We start from the raw sequence: 19,097 nt of genomic DNA, 5'->3' as shown, positions 1-19,097 counted from the left end.
ATTTTTGTAGGTACATTATATGGTTTAGATTGAATTTGCAACGAATATTGAATCCACTGTAAATTTGGTTTTGCTAAATCTTGAAGGATATGGTTAATCTTATTCTCATTTGTATTATATCATAAATCTTAAAATTACGGTTGATCTTAATAGTGATTTAACACCATATGTAATACTCGCAGTGTTATTTTTACTTTGTAAAGATACAAAATAATAATTAATGTAACAATATAATAATCAAGGTTCAAAATGTATGTGTGTAAAAATTACAGTTTAAAAAAAATAAAAAGTAAACAGCTCATAAATTATGCATGCTAATTGTATATAAAAGGTAGTTCATCAATATAATAACTATGATACCTTTGATTTAATTGTTATGGTATAAATATGTATATACCTACGTATTAAATTATGGAATTGCAGGTAGCATAAAACTTGTTGTTAATATTTTCTTTAGAAAATACTTTTTGTAGTTTATTGGAAATGAATTGAAGAAAATATTAAAATTCAAGAAAAAGATCAATTAAACAATTCAACATTTATTTTGTAATTTTATTGGATAGAATTTATTCATTTTTTTAATATAAATATTATACTATGTATTTAGAACAAAGATAAATTATTTGAGTAAAATAAACTATACCTAAAATATATTTGGATAGATCGTATTTTTTGATTATTAATATTTCTGTAGACATATTATATAATATTATAAGTTATAACACCTGGGATGACTGGTTTGAACTTGAATAGTAAACCCATCCCGGATTATAATATACATAATACATAAATCCATTTATTACCTACGTCCATTTGTTTTTAGTAAATGTGTTTTTTTTTTAAAACATTTAAAATAAAATAATAAAATAATATTCATGTTCGCTTATGTTTTTTAGACGTATTTGGCTGGTATATAAATATTAAATAGGTAAACAGGTATTATGTAATAATACATGAAAACAATTTCACAAAAACGTGAAACATTGAAATTTTTTGAACACAAATAAAAACACAATTTATTTATTTTTTTAACACAATGTTCAGTTTTCTAAATTCTTATGTAAGAATTCAGTAGGTATATGATATACATGTATACTATTGTATACCTACTTTTATCATTTAAACATTAAAATATTTAAAAATGTTGAATACCATTTTAAATGTATAATACCAAAAGTTAGGTATACATTTAGGTACCAAACAATTATGAAGGTGATTTATGACGGTTATATGTAAATATATAACTTATTTAAAAATAAAACAAAATTTATTAAAATACTGAAATATTTCACTTATTTGAAATATTTCATTTTTTTAAATTTCACGACATTTTCAAACATAAATATTATGCAGTAGGGAGCATGTTTTCGGTTATTTGAAAATATTACATACGAAGGGGCCCGTGCAAGAACGAGATAACTCCATTTTTTTTCGAAAAATGGGGTTTTGGCTGTTTATTATCAAGAAAAAAATTACGAGTATATCTGTGCAAGAACGAGACAATTCCGATCATTCGTATAGGAAATAAAAAGTAAATGGAGTTGTCTGGTTTTTTTTTTCGTTGAAAAACCAGATAACTCCGAAGTGGTACATACAATTATATTTATATATATTTTTTTTTTTATTATATTTTTTTTATTATTTTTTTTTAATATTTTTTACAAATTTTTAAAACATAGAATGAATAATAATATTTTTTTTTGTATTAAAACAAATTATGAATAAATAATAAATACATGGTTCTGGTCAAAAAACAAGATAACTCCAAAAATTTAGGTTAATATTAACTATCATCTCAAAAAAATTAAGAAAATCAAATCAATTACTACGGCATCTTTTTTATCGTGGTCTAATGTATCTAAATTAATTTCCAAATTATATTTATCTTTATTTAAATATTGTAATAACGTAAAATTAGATAAAATAAAATCTAAATATAAATGATTATAAATACGACTCCTGTCGATAGTTATATTAAAATAGTAAACGTTAGAATAGTATAATTACGCTATTACCTTCCTCCAGGTGTTCGGAGGGCTCTCGAGATCGTGTATTCGAGAATTATATCAAATACACCGTACAATATGATTTTATGGAGAAAAGCACATAGAACGTATTGACTGCAATCAACATAAAATATTATATCATATGTCTTACCTGATTCGCAGTTGTTCGTAGACGATATTGTGAGAGTTTTAGGTTTTAGATAAAATAAAGTACTACTTCAAATACACAAATTGAATTAACGAACGCACTGATTATCGCTTGCATAAGAAGTCCAGTTGTCGCTCGTTGAAATCGGTTTCTTTGGTACTTGAGAGGTTGTTACTTGGTGGCTGGACGTGCTCATGCACTGATTTAAGGGACGGACGCGAGGATGCTGACCAGAGAGTGGTGGGTGGCTTTTTCACTAAATTATCGTGGGCCTGGGAACTAGATTATTCTTTGGCGTCAGCATAAAATAAAGTCACACACATCCTACGTAATATTGTTATGAGTGCGTGTCAATATCTTAGTTGTCGTTGTCAATGGTTTTATTTGATGCGACCGATTTCTACAAGTGACAGTCTGGCCGTTGTTTATTATTCTGTAAACTTTTTAGTTTATTATAATGGTGTGTGAGCATATCATTACATCCACCCTGCACTTTTTTGTGTTGTGCCCTCACAACACCACTCGTGGGCGAGAGTGAGAGCAATACAAACATTTAAGTAGAGGAGAGAGAAAGTTAGAAAAAGTTGAAAGTTGAAAATTAAAAGTTGAAAAAGTTATACAATTTAAACTGGACATTTATATATATATATATATAAAGAAAACAAATTTTTACTATACAATCTAAAAAGGGCAATGTAAATAATATTAAAGTTTACATATTACATTGGAAAACAAAAAATTAGGAAGATAGAACTGAAGCTGAAAGTTCGTACTCCCCGCATTCCATTGATGTGTTTCTATTCTTATATATTTTATATTTTAAGTTCCCTATCTGGTGTTGTAATGATAGCTATACAGTTTTTTTTTTTTTTTTTTAAATTTAATATTTGTGTACAATATATTGTCATGTTGACATGTTATGAATTTTGACATATTTTGGTTTTTATCCTATATATATTCTACATAGTTTTAACTTTTAACTAATATAATTATACATTTTATACATTTTTCATATTTACTTTGCTTACAATGTATTTAGTTCATAGACATTTTTTTTTTTTTTGTTTTGTTTTTATGATAACTTAAAAGTTAAACAAAGTTAATTTTTTTTTATATATATTTTTTTTTTGGTATTTCTTATGCTTAACATTTATTTTCTTATTAGTACTAGCTTAAAATTAGGTTTATTTTTGTATTCACTGCTTTAAATTGATCTTATACCTTATACTAACTTAAATTAAGTTAATCATTTTACATTTTTTTTTTTTTTAATTTTGTTTGTTTTTTAAATTTGTTTTCAAGCTTATGCTGACTTAAATAAGTTAAAAGAAATTTTACACATTGTTTGTACTTGACTTGCTTTAACATTTTTTTATATCTTATACTAACTTAAATTAGGTTAATCATTTTACATTTTTTTTTTACATTTGTTTTTAAGCTTATGCTGACTTAAAGAAGTTGGAAGAAATTTTACACATTCTTTGTACTTGACTTGCTTTAACATTTTTTTTTATATCTTATACTAACTTAAATTAGGTTAATCATTTTACATTTTTTTTTTTTTTTTAAATTTTGTTTTTTTTTTTTACATTTGTTTTCAAGCTTATGCTGACTTAAATAAGTTAGAAACAATTTTACACATTCTTTGTACTTGACTTGCTTTAACATTTTTTTTTTTTAATTTCTTATACTAACTTAAATTGGGTTAATTTTTTTTTTACATTTTTTTTATACATTTACTTGCTTTAACATTTATTTTTGTGCTTATGCTGACTTAAATTAGGTTTTAGTGCTTAGGTAAGTAACTTAAGGTATGTTATTTGTATTTGTTATTATTATTCTATAACTCTTGTACAATAGTTATATAATAGTTATATAAGTAGTCTTAATAATTCGTGATTTTTTTTTTTTTAAAGTTATGTTAGTAAAACAAAACATTTATTTGGGGTTTTTATTATTAGTCCTGTAGGAGGTTGATAGTATGATTGAGTATCCCATAAGATTTGGTATTAATATTTTTTTTGTTTTCATAATATATAGTTTGGATACTTGTCAGGGTAGTACCTATTTTTATTGTTAATTGGTTTATTTTACAAGTGTTGTGTGATTTGTGAATTAAAGATTAATGTTTTTTGTATTTTTAAGAGTGTTGGTTTGTTTGACCTTTTATTATTTATTTTTTTTGTTTGTATATCAATTGGTTTGTTAGGGTATTTTCTTAATTCTTTATTTCTTTTTGTATGATTTTCGATCGAAGTTATTTGTATTTTGTTTATTTTAATCGTTGTGTTTTTACCATCGTTTATCGTATCTTTAAGTTTTATATTGTGTATCAATGAATCGAGTGTCTGTATTTCTTGTATGTGAATTTGATTATATTGTTGGGAATTTTATTGGACATTTTTGTTTTAACGGTATACAATCCACGATTCCTATCGTCGAGAACGTTTTCTCCTGGTTTGAATATAGGACATATATTATTGGCTTGATTTTTAGGTTGTACCATGAGTTTTATTTTTATTATTGTCATTAAAAAATGTATGAATGTTATTTATTATGTTAATGTGTTCTTTTGATTTCCAATTGTGTGTTATTTTTTGTTCATCTTTAATCTTTATAGTATATATGTATTTTAATGTTAGTATTTTGAAATTCGGAGTATATTAATTGTCTTATTATAGACCAATTTAATTTGTCTATTCGTGAAGCTAAGGTGCAGGGTATTGCAATTTTTGAAATATTTAGTTTTGTAGCTTCAAGTTTTAGTGAATTGAAGATTTTAGATCCTTATATTTGGGCTTGTGATAGTGTAAATTTTTTGTTATTAAGTGAAATATAGTTTTATAGTTATTGATTATAGGTATTGTGTCCCCCACATTTATTTCTTGTAATGCAAGTTGTGGTTTAGTATCACCGTATACTTTGGATAGTAAATTTGTTATCCCCTTATTCATTTTGAGATCTGCAGATATACAGTGTGCTATAGCGAAGTTATCTGGGCAATTAAATATGCTACCTGTTAATTCTATAATATTGTTGGTATTATCTATACTATTGAGCGCGTTTATATTATTGTTGATTTTTAATTGGATATTTATATTATTATTTAAAATAATGTTACTGTCTTTGAAATCGATCAGAGCATTATTTTTGATCAAAAAGTCATTTCCAAGTAAGATTGCGCTGCTTAATTTTTTTACTACGTGAGCGTCAATATTGAAATAGTTATTGTCAATTTTGATTTTAATTTTGGTTATACCTACCACGCATAGTAGTTCATTATCTGGTCCTCATAGCTGTAGTGTACTCGGCGTTATTGTATAATTACTGGGTAGTAGTTCTTGTCTAATACAACATATGTTTGCCCCCGTGTCAATTGTTATTGGTAAGGTAATATTATTAAATTGAGCTTCAATATAAATAGCATCGGGTGTACAGTTAATTTTATTTATATTTTGTTTCTGTATTTCTGTATTTAAAGATGAGCAATTATTAGAAGAATTTAACCTTGTATTTAATTTTTTTGGCTTGTTGTTAGTTGAACTTGAACGACAAGTGATCGCGGAATGTCCAAATTTATTGCATAATTGACATATTATATTAGTTTTATTTTTAAAGTAATATTCATATTCAGTGTGGTTATTCTTCGAGCATATTGAGCATTGTTTTGTGTGTGCTGAATTATTATTATTATTGATATAATTACTGTTATTTTCGTTATATCTCAAAATTGGGTCGTATTTAGTAGAATTGTTTTGATAATTATTATCATTGTTTATCTGAGATAGTTTTAACTGACCTATAGTTTCTTTTAAATTTTCTATTTCCTCTCGTAATTTACTATTTTTGTTGGTTTTTAATTTGTAGTTTGTATTTATTTGCTGGATTTTATTTTCAATTATCTCTGTTTCAATTTCATATGGGTTTTTATCTATACTATCTGCTGTCATAAACTCTATAAGTTCATATTTGCGAACGTTTTTTTTAAGTTCATCAAGTGTTTTATTTCCTAATATTCCTATACATCTCAATATTGTGGGTTTTAAGCCTTTCATTATACTTCGTACCATTTCTCCTTGTGACATATCTTTGTCAATTCACCTACACAATGACTCTACTTCATTAATGTAAGACACACTTTGTTCATCTGGTTTCTGTTTGCGTTTTTCAAGCGTTATTCGAAGTATCTAATCTAATCTAGATAAATGTCAAATTTATTTATCTTTATCTGTAGCTAGATAAATGTATATACAATTATCTGTATCGTATCTAGAAATAGGTTTTCATTATTTATTCTCAACACTGTATGTAACCACATAGGTTATTCTTTTCCATTCAATTAGTGGCTGTTAATTTTGAATATTACCATATTAAGTTGTTTTTTTCTATAAATTTGACATTTATCTAGATTAGATTAGATTACCTAACTTTTATCTAGATAATATGGTAGGTAGAAAAAACTAATTTGTATTATACTTAAATAACAAATATATTTCTTTACCTACTTGAACATAAAGTAACGAATAGTTAATAGGTGCATACAGTGATTTAGTAAAATTATGTACTAATTGGATAGTGTTCTGATAGAGCAATTTTAGTAAAAAAAAATATTAATATGATTTAAATAAAATGTATCTAGGTAAGGAAGTATGTCTTCTAAGATAACAAATGGCCTGGCTGAAAAATTGAAAAATTCGTAAAAATATAAAAAATGATTTGCAATTAGCCAAACTCGATTTGCAATGAGTTGCAATTAATTTGCAATTATTTGACGGCATTTTGAAATGAATCGGGCAATGTGGGGGGGCTGGCTAAAAAATTGAAAAATTCGTAAAAAATATAAAAAATGATTTGCAATTAGCCAAACTCGATTTGCAATTAGTTGCAATTAATTTGCAATTATTTGGCGGTATTTTGAAATGAATCGGACAAAGTGGGGGGGGTTACATAAAGTTGGCCCCCCCAATTTTGAATTTGAGTTTACTCGAAACTGGGTGATTTGCAATTAATGAAACTCGATTTGCAATTATTTGCAATTAATTTGCAATTATGTGGTGGTATTTTGAAGTCATTCGGACAAAGTGGGGGGGCCAACTTCATGTACATAGTAACAACTAAGGTATACCTATATTTTACTATTAAAGTATGAAATGGTGTTATTTCATGAACTATCTAGGTACATTATAGACTTACCAAATAAAGACGATAAACTATATTATAGGTATCGTGGGACTAGAATGAAAAGGTTCTAAATCACATTTTTTCAAAAGTCACTTTTTAACTAAAATGGTTTTAGAGTGCAAAGGTGCATCTTTTAAGATAATATTTATGATTATACGATCATTATTGACAATTTTTTTAAAAGTAAAAGGTTCTAAATCACCAAAAATAAATTATAAAACAATTTAATCAAATTGAAAACGCTTAGTTAATGGAACCAAATTATTAACAACACGTTAGTATGAAAAGGTTCTAATTAAATTATTCACTACCAATAATAAACCTAATAATAATTATTATTATTATTACATTTATTCATATTTAACAGAATTATACGATCGAGATACAGATTTCGATGTTTCATAATTATTACATTGTTTTGAGATAGAAGATTGGTAGCAATGAGAAAGCATTATTCTGAAAAGGTTTCAGCTAACAATAATAAAAATAATAAATAAGAACGAAAAAGTTCTAATTAAATATATTTTTTTTTTATTTTAGGATGAAAAGGTTCTAAATATTCTAATTTTGTAGAACCTTTTCATGCTAAACATTTTATAATTTCTATTTTATTAATTTGTTTATCAACCAATACACCAAATTATTATTATAATGTTGTTAATTTAACTATACAAGTTTCTGCATGCTTTAGAACTTTAATTTTCAAAAAATTTTGTTCAAGGAGTAAAACATTTGAACTCAAACCTTAAAATTGCTCTCCTGGACAATTTCATAAAAACGATTTAGAACCTTTTCATTCTAGACCCACGATATACAAAATAGGTACTACATTTTAAAAATAATAATTATATCGTAGAAAAATTGAAATATTTCAAAAAAACCCACTAATATTGCAAAACAGAGTTGGTTCTGCTGAGAAAAAATTAGCATTGACATTGCCATTATAAATACCATTAACAGTAAACGCTTTTCTGCACCAAAGCAGTATCCCTCTAATTACACTAACGAGTATAATATTATATTATACAGTGGTCCGGATTGGAAGCAGAGCGAGAAGCCTTTCACGTTGTCGGCCTATGAAACAGACGCGGACGGTCGTCCTGTAGGCCAGTCGAACAGGACGGTGCTGCCGTACCATCACGTCGATCTCCTGTGTTCCCATGTGAAATTGTTGCACGACGGGTTCAAGTTGACCACGAATGGCAGCCTTTACCGTACCGACAAAGACAAGCTCGTGCCGGACACGAAATACTGTTTGGAGTATTATGAAGATGCCGGGCCACCGATAGCCGACAGCCCACTGGCGTTCATATGCCTTGATGACACCGAATCTCCAGCCATCCGCAAAATCCCCGAGCACAAACGTAACAGCTGGGTTCGCTTAGTCAGAGCGGCTAGTTTCATACCGTCTGTCGTGTGCCTGGCGCTCACGCTACTCGTGTACACCACACTGCCTTAACTCCGGAATTTCCACGGCTCCTACCTCATGTGCTATGTGGCCACCCAGCTCTTGTCGTACGTCTGCGATACAATCGGCGCAATGACACTTGACGACATAAGCAGCCTGTTGTGCATTCCATTTGGTATGTCTTACATGTTTTTTTTTTGATAAAGGTAGATAAGCTTATGAGGAATATTGTATAAAACGTTCATATCTTAGATTTAAAAAGAAATATTTTGTGATTCAAAATTATTTGCTTACTTTCATTTTTTTTCAGTATTGTGTCAAGATTTGAACTTTAAATGCTTCTAAAAAAAACTGTGACTAAGGATTTTTAATATTTTTTAAACGCCATTGTAACAATATATTAGGAGCCTTGTATTACATTTTCAAGCTTTTTTAGCCAACATATACAATTTTATTGACATCCACAGAAAAAAAACTAAAATACAAAATATTGGTGAAGGTTTGTAGTGAAAATGGCAATGTGGGGAGGGGACGCAACTAACTGTCCATGCATCTAAAAACTTAACAACAATAAATATAAATATTTCCGTTATTATTTGTCTTATCGGCATTCATGTTTTTGATTCCACATTGTATACATATACTATTAATTTATATTTTATTTGTTTATGTATTTTGAATTAATTTAAAGTGTAATTTTAGGTTATTTTATTTTATTTACATATTTGACATCATTTTGTTGGTTAAACGTAATATGTTTCGATATTTACTGGACGATAAGGTATGTAAATTATATTCTTACATAGTATTATGGTAATAAAATGTGTAAAACAATAATGTGTATAATATTTATGTGGTGTTATGAACTTCTAAGCTACAAATAACTAGGCAGGTAATTATAATTCAACTTATAAGTTATAACTATAACATCTTCTATTAGAACTATACGGGATAAGACTTACAAATCACCACAAATCTACCACTTACTGCATATTTGTGCGTTACATAATACTATTGTTATAGTGTCAACCTTTTCATAAAATAAATTTAATATTTATTATACCTTGGACTGCTATTTTTACTGTCATAACCGGTATCGGTTATATGGTTGAGGTGGAGGGCCCCACTCCCTGGCATGTAAAAATGAGTACATTTGAAGTACTTAAGTCTAAATAGTCATCAAAACGTCAATCATTGAAAAACTATACCTAAATAAAAATTATTTCATAACATACCTAATACCTATAGATTTGAATTATATAATAAAAGTGTATATAAGTTATAACGTCTCACACGGTGGCTTACCCAGATTCGGCATGGAGCGTACGTTGACGAAAACTTAGTTGTAAGGTCGCCAACCCACAGCCGAGATCTGGAAATCGGAGCATGTGGGATTGTAAAAATAATAAGGGAAATGTAAAAAGTAATAATAACACCTATTTGATGGGAGAATGAAATGAACATTTATTTTAATAATATAGACGAATAATAATTAATTTGTGACCAAGAAAAGCCCACACGGCGTAAAAACTTTTCCGTAAAAGAGGGTCACCTTAAAAAAAACAAACGGCATAATAATAATACATAAATTGCCTCATAGCAGGGTACTGGTGCGGCAACTATGTGATTACCGGCGTACATAATAAAAATCATACCTACAAAATAACGAATACCAGCCAAGGTGTAATTGTACATGTTTAATAATAATAAAGTCGTTACCAATTCTGCGTGCGGTGCTAAACATCGTCACCAGGACGTCTTCGGTGAGGCGGTGTTCTTACTCGCGGCCATGTTGTTGTCCGGCAGAGAGGCAAAATAAAAAGAAACGACGTATGTACGAGAGCGTCATCACACGCAAAAAAAAAAAAACTTTATATTACATAATTGGTAACATTATTTTGATTGGCCAGTATTTGTGTTACATGTGGATAAGTAATAGATAATAACGTAGCGCCGGCTGGTCAATCTCAACCACGGGTACTAGGCTGCCTAGTGATAGTGTGTGTGTGAACGCCGATTATAATATGAATATCGGCGTTTTTCTTGGGTGTGGGCAGAGATACCCGCGGGACGGAGACCGCTATCGAACAATACCGAACATTTTAATTTTTGTTGATTTTCGACCGTTACAAAGTTTATAACCAGTGATTGGATTAGATGAGTATTTTTTTTATCTAGATAAAGATAAATACTTTTTTATTTTCTACTTGCTTCGGCAGTACATATACTAAATTGGAACGATCTAAATAAAAAAAAGATACAATTTTTTTTAAAATGGGTTTTAAATTTATGTATATTTTAGTTGGGCACTAGAAACATAATAATAATAATGATATAAATAAAAATAACTACATTATTTATAAACCATAAACTTGGTTTGAGAATCTGTATAAATATTTAAAATATGTTTGTACAATTTCGCGAATTTTATCAATAAAAAATGTATCTAGATGAATTTATTTAGATTATTAAAAAAATTATGTAAGATGAACGTTTAGATACCTTGTAACTATTTATCTAAATAAGATAAAATATGAATAAATAATTACCTAGATAAATTTAATTAGATAAGTCCGAACACTGTTTATAATTTTATATTTACTGATCATTGTCCTATAATCAACAGTAAAAAAAAAGAAGATATGTATATATATATATATATATATATTTAAAGTATTTTCACTCCTCCCTGGACTTGTCATGGACCACCCATGTTCATATATTCAAAAAGGTATATAAATAGCAATTATTATAATAAATCATGTGAGAAATTTCTACACACTACATAGTACCTAACTGTCCTAACTAGTATGGAGTATATTAATACATGTTATTAAATATTATAGATAAATAATTATGCTTAATGCCTTATGCGTATACCATATTTATTATTTTACATATTGCTATATAGATAGTTTATTATTCGATTAAAGATATCGATAAAATATCTCTATGAAATCAATAGTCATATAAACATTTAAATTTTTATATACTGATATATTTATATTGAAATTTAAATTAATAAGTTAAATCAAAATAATAATCATTTGATAATTTGTATGAAAAAATTGATTTAAATTGTAAAAATTAATTTAATTCAAAATTAAAATTCAACAATAGACAACAGGTCTATAATAAAATTGTTCATCAGTAGGAAATTTTGTTTTATTATGATTGTTTAACATCCAAGCATAATATATGAAACGCGCACACGGCAATCTTGCATATATGGCTCGTGGATAGAAATCAAAATTAAAATCGTATAAATGTAAAAGAGACATTTTAAATAGAAAAAAAAAATTATGTTTTTATATTATATTATTAGATTTTACCTAAGTAAAAACAAAAAATATTTAATCAATATTCTGCAACAAAATAAAAATAAAAAATAAAAATAATAAAACTCATTAAAGTATAAAATCATTATAATATAATTTTTAATTGAAATCAGAAAAAAAATAATATATCAATAACCAAAATTGAAATGAAAATCAAAATGTTTTATTTCGATTTCAATATCTGGGTTATATAGTATTACCTAATGTATTATACCAGTGTCCAGTAATACCGTATCATAGTATAAGGTGCTGCTTCTAAATCTAAAAGTACAAAATATAATAGTTCAGACAAGTATATAACTGCATATAATATTTTCAACACATTTTTAATTTAGGTACAACAATTCAATAAGGAGACGTAGATCAATATCAGTACGTACCATTATGTACCATATTTACTGTTGGGGATTTTCAAGTATTTGGGTGTGTACTGTTTATTTCATTCAACATTCACAACACAAAACGGTAGTGAAATTGGCACCCGATATTGGTTACCGTAGTTGCTGGTTTTTCGGTAAGTTAACACAATTATTTTAAAATAAATAAATTTAGACATTTTTATTTTCTCAGATTTCAATATTGTAAATTTTAGCTCGATGTACAATTTAGTAATAATGGCTTGTTTTAAATGTTTTACTTGAATAATAAATTCTTAGTATGATTATAAGTTGAATATTAATACACGACATTTTGAAGTAAAACATCTTTCTTGAGGTGTGGGTGGAAAAAACAAGAGACTGGTCTTGGACTTGGTCAGATGGGAGTGAACCGATGAATTTTTTTTAATAGAATGTGATAGTCAACTATAATTGGTACGACAGCATATCAATTAGACATGTATAGGTATCTAATGTATAAAAGTGAGAGAGTGTGTGAACCCACCATTACACTATGGGAAAGTAAAACTTCTTTCATAAGTAATTGGGCCATGAAATTATAAGTGAATTAGGGAGAGAGTGAGAAAAATCAATACAATAAAAAAATATATAATTTACGATAGACATTTTTGTTCATAATGGTTGCTACGGACATATATAAATAAATAAACAAACAGGTCGTTTCATTTTTCGTTACACCCCAAGAAAGAAATTGAAAATCGTATACAATTTCACGGGCCCAATTACTTATGAAAGAAGTTTTACTTCCCCAGAGTGTAATGGGGGGCTCACACACTCTCTCACTTTTATTTATATTCTATTTGCAACTAGTAACGTTTACATTCTTTACTTGTATAATGGGGAGATGGTAAACTGCGGCAAAATTAACTTTTTTCTAAAAGTTGATATGTCAATTGCGGCAAAAAAAAATTTACATTATACAATCTGCAACAAAATCGATAAGATACATTATACAAACTGCGGCAATTTATTTTATATACCTTCTATATATTCATACACTGTTAATTGTTTGCCATTCTGGCAAAACATATTGTTGTAAAAAAAGTTTTGTTGGATTCATAAAGGGGAAAAAACTAATGATCGACAGTATATTATGTGTAAGGTGTTTGTATAAGTATAACATTTTGCGATATAACTTTGAATGGACATTGGCGTCACTGGTTTTCTATATTAAATTTGTATATTGCATGGTTATAAATCTATAATTATTAATTTATATTTAATATTTTTCCAGAATACAATGGCTATGGAATTTTAATTTTCTACTTGCTACCCTCCTGTGTTATGCTGAATGTCAATTTAATTTTGTTCTTGCTAACTGCTATTCATTTTTCAAGAATTAAATCTGAACTCAGTAAATTCCAACAAACCAATAATTTAAAAATAGAAATGTTTTTAGATTACAAAGATAAGTAAGAATACAGTAGAGTAATATTCATTCACGTAGGGCACATACCTAATATAGGTAGTCTGTTAACTTCTTTTGGTAGGTACCTACAATCTACATATTCATTATTAAAACGCCTTCACAATAAATATAGTTAAAATCGTGGCGTACTTCGAGTATTATTTATTTAATAAATAATATAAATAATTTATTAATAAATTTCTTAATTTCTCAATTAGGTACCTATATATTTTATTGTAGTAGGTACCTAATACCTATATATAATAAACCAAGGCTGGGCAAGTTAACGATTTTTTTTTAACTCATTTGGTTAAGTAATTTTATAATAATAAAGATGAGTTAAGTTAAAAGTTAATCGTATTTTTTCCGTTAACTCGTTAAATTAAAAGTTAACTTTGAAAAAAAGTAACTTAACTTAGCGTAAAGTTAAAATTTGCTAATTTGTAAAAATAAAAAATTCCAGAAACATAAGAGGTATGGTTTATTAGATAGTTTTACTATACGCACGAGAAAATTACTGGGGAAATTTAAAATGATACATCAAAGTAAAAACCCATTCAAACATTTGTATTATTCTTTAGGTGAAAACTAACTTAATATTGATACTTTTGAAATAAAATTAACTTGAAGTAACTTATTAAGTTAAAAGTTAATTTGAGAAAAAAATAGTAACGAGTTAATTAACTTAACGTTTTAACTTAATTTTAATTTTTAACTCGTTAATGCACAGCTTTGTTATAATCTAGTAAGCTTTATAATTTGTATATGCCCAACAGTATGCGCCCTACTGTGTCATTTAAAATTTAATGTAGGGGCACTTAAATTAATTTGCTATGTGATAAACATTAATCTCTGTGAGGTAAGTCAAAATATATAAGCGTCTTAAAATATCAAGATAAAGAAAAATCTATATTTTCAACTTGAACTATAGTACAAAATATTAGGTATATAGAAAATATGATGTGTTATTACTAATTAATCTAAAAGTTTGATAAATTTAAAGTTAGTATAAAGTAGTTAGTATAAATTAGTATAAATCTTCAAAAAAACATTTAAAAACTTTTAATTTTTTAATTTTTTACAGATTTGTAATGAGCATCAAACTATTTCTAGTTATGGGAATCCCATATTTATTTACGATTTTACAGATTGTATTCCGAATTCATTGGATCATATTTGACTTTTTTCGTCCAATTAACAGACTACATGGAGTATTAATATTTATCGTATTTGTGGCCAAGCGCAAAGTTATTTTGGACTTATGGAATAAGTTTAGAGGTTCAATGGATCAGAATGAATCGACACAAATTAACACTGTCACCGGGTCGTCATAAAAGTGGCACTGGGGGGCAGTGCTCATAAAAGTTATAATGATTTCTAAATTGCAATATGAATATATAATATTATGTAAATATTATTATGTTATATATTAAGACTCGAGGCTTTAAGGTTTTTAGGGCATAAAAAAAATCATTATTTTTTTCCTTTAAATATTACGTATTTGTTTTTTGTGGTTATTAAAAAATGAAATAATATTTTATGATATATTAAGCATTACCTTTTGAATTAGTATACTTTTGAATTACAACAAAAGAAGAAAATCGTTCGATGAGAATTTGTTAATATTTACGGGTTAATATCCAATGTTTACAACATTTGAACTTCAAACGCTCATAAAAAATAAATGTGACTTACCATAATTTTTTTTGAGAAAGGTATAAAATTTTATGAGGAATCTTCACTGTCAATCTTGTATTAAATTGTTCTATCTTGGAAATAAATATGAAAATTGCATGAATTTCTAACTAAAAGAATTTGGAAATTTCCATGAATTTGACAAATGTTATCAAAATTCCAACTTCAGACAATCATAAAAAATTATTGTAGATTTACCCTAACTTTTTTTTTAATTTCCACTAAAATAACTTATGAGCAACCTTGTATTAAATTTTCAAATTTTTGATCGAGTGAAAAGCAAAAAGTTATTTATCGCAATAGATAATTATAAAAATTAATAAAAAACGAAATTTTCTTATGCCTATAAATAGCTCAAAGAGAGTCAAACCATTTTAAAAAGTTGATCATATATGAAAAATTACCATACAAACATTATGTGAAATTGTAAGGTACGATTATAAGTTTTCGAGTTACACCTAAAAAACTAAATTGATTTTGTCGAAAACTTGTTTTGCGTAAAAATACCCGCCGTTTGTTTTTGATTAATTTGTGATTCATAACTTATAGTTTATACTATAATATTATTATAAAAATGTAAAACATTTATTATGAATAAATCTATTTAATATATATATATATATATATATAATGTGTACCTGTACCATGTATTATGTATAGTGTATATTAAATTATATTAACTATCCTGATCGACGTTGTCCGTGCCAAAGATTTGTAAAATATATGTAGGTACAAACTATATTTCTCTTAATTATTATAATAGTGGCGGTAACCATTATAATATGTAACCGATGGCAACCATTTAAATAAACAAAAAGAATATTGTTTTTTCGTGCTGAAGAGCTACCCTTTAGCTACATATAGTGATTAAAAAAATTTTAAATCCTTCTCTGAGGTATACTCTAGCTGTAAAACCCGAAATTAAAGAAACACAACATGCGGTAATATTTCCGTATATCACGGTTTTAGTGTACGTTCAAATCGTCGTACATTTTTTTTTATAGATTTCCATAGATTACCCAAATTAATACAGTATCTAGCAGTGGTACCCCACATCGACAGTGAAAACGTTTTAAAAAGTGAATGTAGTATTTTTCTTATTGTATTTTACTGGACAGATGGCACCACCAGTTTATTCCTGTATTATCCCTCAATATTTCGTTGTCATATGAGTTGGGTCTATAAAACTATGCTTAAAAAATACTCTGCTATATTATACTATATTGTTTCAAAAAAAAAAAAAACGTAACTTTATCGGATGAATGGTTTCGATAGGACATTAGGCATTAGCATCAAAGAGGCATATTAATATTATAGCACTATTACTTTGAAATATTTGTTTATAATATTACTACATTACGTGTACATTTTACACACACACAGCGACACATGCAACACATAAAATATAATATTCAACACCTCTCTGATCAGACGTTTAGTAAAAATAACCCAAAACCCAATCAATTATCAGCAGCGCCAGACCAAACCGTTGTAACTCTTATTATATTACACTATAACTAGCTTAATAATCCGGCATTGCCCGAGAAAAAATGTCGATTAATTATTAATTAACTCCTTTTGGGTATAATTCACTGTGCATATGGAAGCACAATCATATTATATTTAATTTTTAGCCATCCCGCGTGGCGTTGCCCGTGAGACTCTCTTATGGATATGTAAACAGTATATTATCAGGTAACCTAACCTGCGGTAGATTGCGGATACAACAAGGTGAGTGATAAAATAAAACCTATATTACTATATTATAAGTATATCTTTGTAGTTGAAAAAAATGTTTATACAGTATACCTAAAATAGTATTGAAAACATACTTAATTAAACCGAATTTTTATAGGAGTATTTAATATTTATATATTAGTATATTATTTTATTTTAATTTATTTCATTTTATTTTTACGCACAAATCGGCGTAATTGCACCTAGGTTTGTGAAATATTTCGTATATATAACCTGCAACCAAATCCCACCATTAATAAACAAAAAAAATTTTCAATTTCCCTGTTTGACCACCTCTTTAAAATATAAACACATCAATACTTTAACATTACGTATTAATCAATGCATATCAAAATAAGGGATTACACAAAAATATTACATTATTAAGTTATAATATTAAAACATTCACAAGTTACAATAACTATATATTTCTAATATTTTTCATCTGTCTTTGAAACAATATATAAGGAGCCTTCTATTAAATTTTCAAGATTTTTACCCAACAAATAAAATTTTATTGATATTTATAGAATAAAAAAATAAAAAAGTTGGAAACTGAAAATGTCCGTAAACCGCTCAAAATAAGCCAAAATATTTTGAAAATTTATGGTGTATAGAAAATGCTATTGTAAACATTCAGATAAAATTTCACGAACCTACGGTCATTTGTTTTAAAGTTTTCTCGAAAACAGATTTTTTGTAAAAATTCCGGTTTTTTCTTAATTTTCTTTTGTTTTTCACGGTGCTTTTGAAAACTACTGTGAAATTTTGACTTTTGACCCCCCAAAGTACCAACTAGATTCACTTTCCTATCAGAAAAGATACTGTTCAAAAAAAAAAAATGTCTACAAGCAAATCAAATTAAATTTTTATGATTTTTTGAAGTTCATATTTTTAGATTGGATAATATTCACTCGATTTCTTATGTAGCGATTTTGTTATTTTGTTCTAATTCAAAAAGGAATAACTGTAGATACATAAAAATTTCAACGAATGTTTTTATTATCTATACTCCATAAAATTTTGAAAATATTTTGATCCTTTTTGACCTGTTTACGGACATTCTCAGTTTTCAATTTTTTTAATTTTTTTAATTTTTTTTTCTATAATTGTCAATAAAATTTTATTTGTTGGGTTATAATGCGTGAAAATTTAATAGTAATACAAGGCTCCTGATAAACTGTTACAATAGCAGTTGAAATATATTAAAATGCATAGGCACAATTTTTTTTTAATACGCATTTTAAGTTCAAATTTTGATAAAAATTTATAAAATGTTCAACTTTTATATCTAAGATTGAAAATTTAAAAGAAGTTTCCACGTAAATAGGTTATATATATAAATAATTTTATTCACAATATAATATCATCAAGTATACTTAGTAATATCATAGGCTGACTGACCGTCTTCGCTTAGAATTGTTTTTCTTATGCAATGATATAATATCATTTAATTCAAACTTAACACCATCTATTACAGTGACCCACTTGTAACCTACTGTACAGCAGAATGACATCCACTTACCCGTTTTTTTTTTTGTGTTCATAATTGCCAGGATAAGATTCTTATGAAAGAAAATTTTAGGAAAATCTTTTTGCCCATATTATATAACTTAATAATGTCATATTATATTGTCGTGATTGTGTTGTATCATATATTTATATTTACATTATATTATTATGTACCTACCTATTTTTGGAATAGGGATTAAAATAGATTTTTGTTTATAGCCAATAGAGTTGTTTGTGAGTGTTGACGATTGTTATTCGTATTAATT

At 27.0% G+C, this 19,097-nt stretch overlaps 1 pseudogene; it reads left to right on the top strand.

Annotated features, from left to right (window-relative positions):
- Positions 1-15,221, top strand: part of LOC132934740 (G-protein coupled receptor Mth2-like) — a 39,566-nt pseudogene extending 24,345 nt beyond the window's left edge.
- The last annotated feature ends 3,876 nt before the right edge of the window (positions 15,222-19,097 follow it).

This window comes from Metopolophium dirhodum, chromosome 1 (genome assembly GCF_019925205.1).
Source record: "Metopolophium dirhodum isolate CAU chromosome 1, ASM1992520v1, whole genome shotgun sequence".
Classification (NCBI taxonomy): domain Eukaryota; kingdom Metazoa; phylum Arthropoda; class Insecta; order Hemiptera; family Aphididae; genus Metopolophium; species Metopolophium dirhodum.
The sequence above is the reverse complement of the archived record's forward strand: the minus strand, read 5'-3'. Positions and strand labels throughout refer to the sequence as shown.